Source organism: Bos indicus, chromosome 12 (assembly GCF_029378745.1).
Source record: "Bos indicus isolate NIAB-ARS_2022 breed Sahiwal x Tharparkar chromosome 12, NIAB-ARS_B.indTharparkar_mat_pri_1.0, whole genome shotgun sequence".
NCBI lineage: Eukaryota > Metazoa > Chordata > Mammalia > Artiodactyla > Bovidae > Bos > Bos indicus.
Genome location: NC_091771.1, coordinates 63,570,716 through 63,579,931, shown reverse-complemented (window position 1 = coordinate 63,579,931; position 9,216 = coordinate 63,570,716). Strand labels below are relative to the sequence as shown.

The 9,216-nt window shown below is 41.1% G+C and overlaps 1 non-coding gene across 1 annotated transcript; it reads right to left on the bottom strand.

Annotated features, from left to right (window-relative positions):
- Positions 1-5,173: 5,173 nt before the first annotated feature.
- On the bottom strand, positions 5,174-5,278 carry LOC139186306 (U6 spliceosomal RNA). The gene has a single exon (XR_011569902.1). It is a non-coding gene; the product is annotated as a U6 spliceosomal RNA (small nuclear RNA).
- Between the last annotated feature and the right edge of the window lie 3,938 nt (positions 5,279-9,216).

The following is a 9,216-nucleotide window of genomic DNA, read 5'->3' as shown; positions in this document are numbered from 1 at the left end:
TTCACATCACACAATTCATTACACACCTAGTCTGTGCCAGGCACTGTGTCTAGTGCAAGGAATATAAAAGTGAAAATATCCTGCTTTCAGGAAAATTTTGTGTTTGACTTTTTTTTTTTTTTTTGCCACTGTGTGGCATATGGGTTTTAATTCCCTGACCATGGCTTGAAACTCTGTCCTTGGCATTAGAAGCCAGGAGTCTTAACTGCTAGACTCCCAGGAAAAGTCCCTTAGTGTTTGAATTTTAACAAACATGATAAAGATAAAATAATGTGTTTAGTATACTGAAGATAGTTATTTAATATAGCGAGCCACAGGTAAAAGAGATCCCATATCAGTGAGAGAATGAAAGCAAAATAAAACTTCATGAAGACAATAGTTTTAGATTAAGACTTACAAACAATAAAAAGAGAAGATTTATAAGAAAATGCAACAATATGTACTGAAGTGTGTGACATAAAATAACCTGGCACATTCACAAAAGAAACAAATATTTATTATATATTGAAAATAAATTTTAGGGTTGAAAAGGTGATTGCAGGAGATTAAAGGCAAGATTCTGAAAGTTTTCTATGATGCAAAAGCTCAGACTGTAGAAATTCCTGATACAAGGAAGAGAAAGGATTTGACATTTCCTTGAAACATTCCTTTAGTAACTGAATTCTTGATATTAACATTGTATGAGAAGAGTTGACCTACTGAGAGAAAAAGAGTGTAGTTGAAGAATTAAATGTTATTGAATATTCAGTAGCAGAGGCCTCCCAGGTGCTTTGGTGGTAAAGCCTTTGCCCACCAATTCAGGAGACACAAGTTGGATACCTGGGTTGGGAAGATCCCCTGGAGAAAATGGCAACCCACTCCAGTTTTCTTGCCTGGAGAATCCCATGAACAGAGAAGCTTGGTGGGCTACAGTCCATGGGGTTGCAAAGGGTCAGACACAACTTAGAAACAAAACAGCAACGAAGTAGCAGATGTATAGTGAATCATTACATATAAAGGTGGGCAGGTAAGTAGTGACTTGCCAGATGAAGACTAAAATTGAGGTCTCCTGTACACATGTTGTTGCTGTTCAGTCACTGAAGTACCCAAATAAATTATCATGGATAAGAACAGTTAGGGAGAGTATATAAGTAGTGTTTCTCTGTCTCTTTTTTTAAAACTTTATTGAGACATAATTGATATATAATAAACTGCCCGTATATAAATATAACTGTGAGATCACAACAAACTGTGGAAAATTATTTGAGATGGGAATATAAGACCACCTTATCTGTCTCCAGAGAAATCTGTATGCAGATCAAGAATGATAGTTTGAACCGGACATGAAACAACAGACTGGTTCCAAATTAGGAAAGGAGTACATCAAGGCCATATCATTACCCTGCTTATTTGATGTACATGCAGAGTACATTATGCAAAAGGCTAAGCTGGATGAGCAAAAGCCCAAATCAAGATTGCCGGGAGAAATATCAATAATCTCATATACGCAGATGACACCACCCTTATGGCAGAAAAAGAAGAACTAAACAGCCTCTTGATGAAAGTGAAAGAGGAGAGTGAAAAAATTGGCTTAAAACTCAGCATTCAAAAAGCTAAAGTCATGGCATCTGGTCCCATCATTTCATGGCAAATAGATGGGGAAATAGTGGAAACAGTGAGACACTTTATTTTTTCTGGATCCAAAATCACTTCAGATGGGGACTGCAGCCATAAAATTAAAAGACGCTTGCTCCTTGGGAGAAAAGCTATGACCAAGCTAGACAGCATATTAAGAGCAGAAACATTACTTTGAAAACAAAGGTCCATCTGGTCAAAGCTATGGTTTTTCCAGTAATCGTGTATGGCTGTGAGAGTTGGGCTATAAAAACAGCTGAGTGCTGAAGAATTGATGCTTTTGAACTGTGGTGTTGGAGAAGACTCTGAAGGGTTCCTTGGACTGCAAGGGGATCAAGCCAGTCAATCCTAAAAAAAATCAGTCCTGAATATTTATTGAGAAACTGATGCTGAAACTGAAATTCCAATACTTCGGCCAACTAATGCAAGAACTGACTCATTGGAAAAGACCCTGATGCTGGGCAAGATTGAAGAAAGGAGGAGAAGGGGGCCACAGAGAATGAGATGGTTGGATGACCTCACCAACTTGATGGACATGAGTTTGAGTAGGCTCCAGGAGTTGGTGAGGGACAGGGAAGCCTGGTGCACTGCAGTCCTTGGGGTCACAAAGAATCAGACACAACTGAGGGACTGAACTGAACTGAACCAAATAGTTACTTTGCTTGGAGTGAAGTAACAATTCCAGATTTTCCAAATTCTAAGACCTAAGTCAAATTTCTGAAAAACTCTGTGCTCCAGTCCTATCACTACAAAATAAGGAATCTAATTTTAACTAATTCACTACTGATTTAATATAGAGTTTAGTCACTCAGTCGTGTCCGACTCTTTGTGACCCATGGACTGCACCACGCCAGGCTTCCTTGTCCATCACTAACTCCTAGAGCATACTCAAACTCATGTCCAACCAGTCAGTGATGCCATCTAACCATCTCATGTTCTGTTGTCCCCTTGTCCTCTCGCCTTCAATCGTGCCCAGCATCAGGGTCTTTCCAAATGAGGCAGCTCTTCACATCAGGTGGCCAAAGTATTGGAGTTTCAGCTTCAGTGTCAGTTCTTACAATGAATATTCAGGACTGATTTCCCTTAGGATTGACTGGTCGGATCTCTTTGAAGTCCAAGGGACTCTCAAGGGTCTTCTCCAACACCACAGTTCAAAAGCATCAATTCTTCGGTGCTCAGCTTTTTTATAGACCAAATCTCACATTTCCATATGACTAATGGAAAAACTGTAGCTTTGACCAGACAGAGATTTGCTGGCAAAGTAATGCCTCTGCTTTTTACTATGCTGTTTAGATTGGTCATAGCTTTTCTTCTAAGGACCAAGTGTCTTTTAATTTCATGGCTACAGTCACCATCTGCAGTGAATTTGGAGCCAAAATATAAAGTCTCTCACTGTTTCCATTGTTTCCCCATCTATTTGCCATGAAACAATGGGCCCAGATACCATAATATTATTTTTTTGAATGTTGAGTTTTAAGCCAAAATTTTCACTCTCCTTCATATTTTCATCAAGAGGCTCTTCAGTTATTCTTTGCTTTCTACCTTAAGGTTGGTGTCATCTGCATATCTGAGTTTCTTTATCTGCAGCAATCTTGATTCCAGCTTGTGCTTCATCCAGCCTAGCATTTCTCATGATGTACTCTGCATATTATTAAAAAAAGAAGAATGACAATGTACAGCCTTAACATACTCCTCTTTCTATTTGGAACTAGTCTACTATTTCAGGTCCAGTACCAACTGTTGCTTCTTGACCTGCATGAAGATTTCTCAGGAGGCAGGCCAGGTGGTCTGATATTGCCATATCTTGAAGAATTTTCCACACTTTTTTGTGATCTACACAGTCAAAGGCTTTGGCATAGTCAATAAAGCAAAAATAGATGTCTTTCTGGAACTCTTGCTTTTTCCATGATCCAACAGATGTTGGCAATTAAATCTCTGTTTCCTCTGCCTTTTCTAAATCCAGCTTGAACATCTGGAAGTTCATGGTTCACATACTGTTGAAGCCTGGCTTGGAGAATTTTGAGCTTTACTTTATAGTGTGTGAGATGAGTGCAATTGTGCAGTAGTTTGAGCATTCTTTGGCATTGCCTTAATTTGTGATCGGAATGAAAACTGACCTTTTCCAGTCCTGTGGCACTGCTGAATTTTCCAAATTTGCTGGCATATTGAGTGTGGCACTTCCACAGCATCATCTTTTAGGATTTGAAATAGTTCAACTGGAATTCCATCACCTCCACTAGCTTTGTAGTGATGTTTCCTAAGGCCCACTTGACTTCACATTCCAGGATGTCTGGTTCTAGGTGAGTGATCACACCATTGTGGCTATCTGGTTCATGATGATCTTCTTTGTATAGCTCTTCTGTGTGTTCTTGCCACCTCTTCTTAATATCGTCTGCTTCTATTAGGTCCATACCATTTCTGTCCCTTATTGTTTCCATCTTCACATGAAATATTCCCTTGGAATCTCTAATTTTCTTGAAAAGACCTCTAGTCTTTTCCATTCTATTATTTTGTTTCATTTCTTTGCTTTGATACCTGAGGAAGGCTTTCTCATCTCTCCTAGATATTCTTTGGAACTCTGCATTCAAATGGGTAAATCTTTCCTTTTCTCCTTTGCCTTTCACTTCTCTTCTTTTCATAGCTGTTTGTAAGGCCTCTTCAGACAACCATTTTGCCTCTTTGCATTTCTATTTCTTGGGGATGATCTTGATCCCTGCCTCCTATACAATGTCACAAACCTCTGTCAATAGTTCTTCAAGCATTCTGTCTATCAGATCTAATCCCTTGAATCTATTTGTCACTTTTGTATAATCTAAGGAATATGATTTAGGTCATACCTGAATGGTCTATTGGTTTTCCCTAATTTCTTCAATTTCAGTCTGAATTTGGCAATAAGGAGTTCCTGACCTGAACCCCAATCAGCTCCTGGTCTTGTTTTTGCTGACTGTATAGAGCTTTTCCATCTTTGGCTGCAAGGAATATAATCAATCCGATTTCCGTGTTGACCATCTGGTGATGTCCATGTGTAGAGCCTTCTCTTGTATTGTTGAAAGAGGGTGTTTGCTATGACCGGTGCATTCTCTTGGCAAAACTCTATTAGCCCCAGACCTGCTTCATTTTGTACTCCGAAGCCAAATTTTCCTGTTAGTCTAGGTATCTCTTGACTTCTTACTTTTGCATACCAGTTCCCTATAATGAATCTTTTTTTGGTGTTAGTTCTAGAAAGTCTTGTCAGTCTTCATAGAACTGTTCACCTTCAGCATCTTCAGCATTATTGGTCGAGGCATAGATATGGATTACTCTGATATTGAGTGGTTTGCCTTGGAAACAGAGATCATTCTCTCGTTTTTGAGATTTCATCCAAGTACTGCATTTCAGACTTTCTTGTTGATTGTGATGGCTACTCCATTTCTTCTAATGGATTCTTGCCCACAGTAGTAGATACAACGGTCATCTGAGTTAAATTCACCCACTCCAGTTCATTTTAGTTCACTGATTCCTAAAATGTCGACGTTCAGTCTTGCCATCTCCTGTTTGACCACTTCCGATTTGCCTTGATTCATGGACGCAATGCTTCACAAATTTGCATATCTTCCTTGTGCAAGGGCCATGCTAATCTCTGTATCATTCCAATTTTTGTATATGTGTTAATGAGTCAGAACTCTCCACTATGACCTGTCCGTCTTGGGTGGCCCTATATGGCATGGCTCATAGTTTCAATGAGTTAGACAAGTCTGTGGTCCAGGTGTTTACATTGGTTAGTTTTCTCTCATTGTGGTTTCTGTCTGTCTGTCCTCTGATGCCCTCTCTCAGTGCCTACTGTCTTATTGCAGTTTCTCTGACCTTGGGCATGGGGTATCTCCTCTCGGCCTCTCACCTCTCCAGCACCGTGCAGCCACCGCTCACTGGATGTGAGAATTGAACTATAAAGAAAGCTGAATGCTAAAGAATTGATGCTTTTGAACTGTGGTGCTGGAGAACACTTTTGAGAGTCCCTTGGACTCTAAGGAGATCCAACCAGTCCATTCTAAAGGAGATCAGCCCTGAGTGTTCATTGGAAGGACTCTTATTGAAGCTGAAACTCCAATACTTTGGCCACCTGATGTGAAGAACTAACTCATTTGAAAAGACCCTGATGCTGGGAAAGATTGAAGGTGGGAGGAGAAAGGGATGACAGATGATGAGATGGTTGGATGGCATCATCGACTCAACAGACATGAGTTTGAGTAGACTCTGGGAATTGGTGATTGACAGGGAGGCCTGGGATGCTTCAGTCCATGTTGTCACAAAGAGATGGACATGACTGAGCAACTGAACTGAGCTGAATAAACCTAACAACATTCCAGGTTCCTATGCAAATACATATTCCAATATGTAAAGAGTATTACTCTTTACAGCATTGGTCTTTACTTCCATCACCAGTCACACACATAACTGTGTGTTGTGTTTGCTTTAGCTCTATCTCTTCATTCTTTCCAGAGTTAGTTCTCCATTGATCTCCAGTAGCATATTGAGCATCTACTGATCTGGGAAGTTCACCTTTCAGTATCCTATCTTTCTGCCTTTTCATGCTGTTCATGTGGTTCTCAAGGCAAGAATACTGAAGTGATTTGCCATTCCCGTCTCCAGTGGATCACATTTTGTCAGAACTCTTCAGCGTGACCTGTCCATCTTGGGTGGCCCTAAATGACATGGCTCATAGTTTCATTGAGTTAGACAAGGCTGTGGTCCGTGTAATCAGTTTGGTTAGTTTTCTATGACTGTGGTCTTCATTCTGTCTGCCCTCTGATGGAGAAAGATAAGATGCTTATGGAAGCTTCCTGATGGAAGAGACTGAGGGGAAAACTGGGCCTTGTTCTGATGGGCAGAATTGTCTTCCCTCACTGTTGTTTGAACTGAAGCCAAAATATAGTGGAGGTAATAAAGATAATGCTGACTTCCTTCAAAAGGTCTCATGTATGCACTGCTGCACTCAGTGCCCCTGACACTGCAGCAGGCCACTGTAGACACACACCTCCCCTGGAGACTCCTGGACACTCAGAAGCAAGTCTGGGTCAGTCTTTTGTGGGGTCACTGCTCCTTTCTCCTGCGTCCTGGTGTGTACACGGTTCTGTTTGTGCCCTCCAAGAGTCTGTTTCCCCAGTCCTATGTAAGTCCTGGTGCTCTCAGTTCAGTTCAGTTCAGTCGCTCAGTCGTGTCCGACTCTTTGCGACCCCATGAATCGCAGCACACCAGGCCTCCCTGTCCATCACCAACTCCCGGAGTTCACTCAGACTCACGTCCATTGAGTCAGTGATGCCATCCAGCCATCTCATCCTCTGTCGTCCCCTTCTCCTCCTGCCCCCAATCCCTCCCAGCATCAAAGTCTTTTCCAATGAGTCAACTCTTCACATGAGGTGGCCAAAGTACTGGACTTTCAGCCTTAGCATCATTCCTCCCAAAGAAATCCCAGGGCTGATCTCCTTCAGAATGGACTGGTTGGATCTCCTTGCAGTCCAAGGGACTCTCAAGAGTCTTCTCCAACACCACAGCTCAAAAGCATCAATTCTTCAGTGCTCAGCCTTCTTCACAGTCCAACTCTCACATCCATACATGACCACAGTTGGGGTTAATGGTGATTTACTCTGAGAGGGCTTATGCCATACCCAGATCTGCTGCACCCATAGCATCTGCCCTTGCAGCAGGCCACTGCTGATCCATGCCTTCACAGGAGATACTCAAACACAGTTCTGGCCCAGTCTCTGTGGGGTCTCTGGGTCCTGGTGCACACAAGGTTTGTTGAGCTTCTCTGGAAGCTGAGGTGTTTGATTCTAAATGCGATTTTGCCCCTCCTACTGTCTTGCTGGGGCTTCGCCTTTGCCCTTGGATGTGGCATACTTATAAACTGAAGTGCTAATACAGAATCTTTCCTAAAATAAGGTTTCAACAGATAGCCATGCCTACTATTTCTGACAGACACAAATTACTTAGAAAGTAACTTATTTCTATTACTTATCTTTTGGATTCTTAAAGATAAGGGTAACAACATCAGGGGATGCATTAGTCTACTTTGGCTCCCAGAACAAAAAATATCACATACTGAGTGGCTTAACCACACATTTATATTTTTATGGAGGTTCAAATTCCAAGAGCAACGTGCTGGCACAATTGAGTTCTCTTAAGGTCTCTCTCCATGGCTTTAAGATAGCAGTCTTCCCGTGTGTCCTCTTGTGTGGGTTTTTCTGCTGTCTTTCTTTTCCTATAAGGGCACCAGGGCTTCCCCAATGACTCGGTGGTAAAGAATCTGTCTGCTAATACAGGAGATGCAGAAATTTGGACACAACTGAGCAGGCACACAACATATTGTATTGAGTCCTCACCCTAAGACATCATTTAACCTTAATTACTTCCTTGAAGGCCCTGTCCCCTCTGTACAGTGTCACTTGGGGTTAGGGCTTCAGCATTTGTATTTTCTGAGGACAATTCAGTCTGTAACAGAGCAAATGGTTAATACAAAAATTTCTAAGACAGTGTAAATTTAAAATGAAAGCTTCCCTCTGTGTGATAGATGTGCTAAGACATGTAAAGTGAAAGTGTTAGTTGCTCAGTTGTGTTAGACTCTTTGAGATGGACTGTAGCCCACCAGACACCGCTGACTATGGAATTCTCCAGGCAAGAATACTGGAGTGGATTGCCATTCCCTTCTCCAGGGGATCTTCTCAACCCAGGGATATAACCTGAGTCTCCTGTATTGCAGGCAGATTCTTTACCATCTGAGCAAGCAGGAAAGCCCAAGACATTGAAGTGTATTGCAACTATATGTCTAGTAAGCCCTTATTAACTTTAAGTATGTTATACTAATATAAGGGCTTTCTTTTAGTTTTTTTCTTTCCCCAAAGGATAAATTTTAGGGCAAGTAAATAGAAGAGAAATCTATCTTTTATGGACAGCTTTTTACTACCTTTTGCACCAATATTGTATATTCTTGTAAAAATTCTTCTGTATCTGCAACTCCTATGTATCCACAAAGTGAAAGTGGAGTTGCTCAGTTGTGTCCAACTCTTTGTGATCCCATGGACTGTAGCCTTCCAGGCTCCTCCATCAGTGGGATTGTCCAGGCAATAGGACTGGAGTGGGTTGCCATTTCCTTCTCCAGGGGATCTTCCTGACCCAGGGATCAAACCCAGGTCTCCCACATTGTAGACAGACGCTTTACCATCTGAGCCACCAGGGTTCCACATCCACAGATTGGATTACTCTTCACATGGCCTCTTCTTTCTGTGTTTCTCTGTGTATTCTCTCCTGTTATAAAACCACTGGGTTTAGGTTTCAATTTTATCTGGTATGACTTAATCTTAACTAATAAATTTGCAAAGACCCAATTTCCAAATGTTACATTCTGAAGTTCTGGGTAAACATGAATTTGGGAGGCATGCATTGTCCAACCCACTACATCCCTGGTAACAATATTACTTTCTTTAAAATTAAAGAATATTATATATAAAGTGCCCTATAAAAACACCCAGTCTTTTTTTTTTTTTTTTGTAAAAATATGATAAAATTAAAAGCTTTGACCATTTCAAGAGGACTTTTTCATTGAGGTTTTGTTGCAGCTGTTTGCAA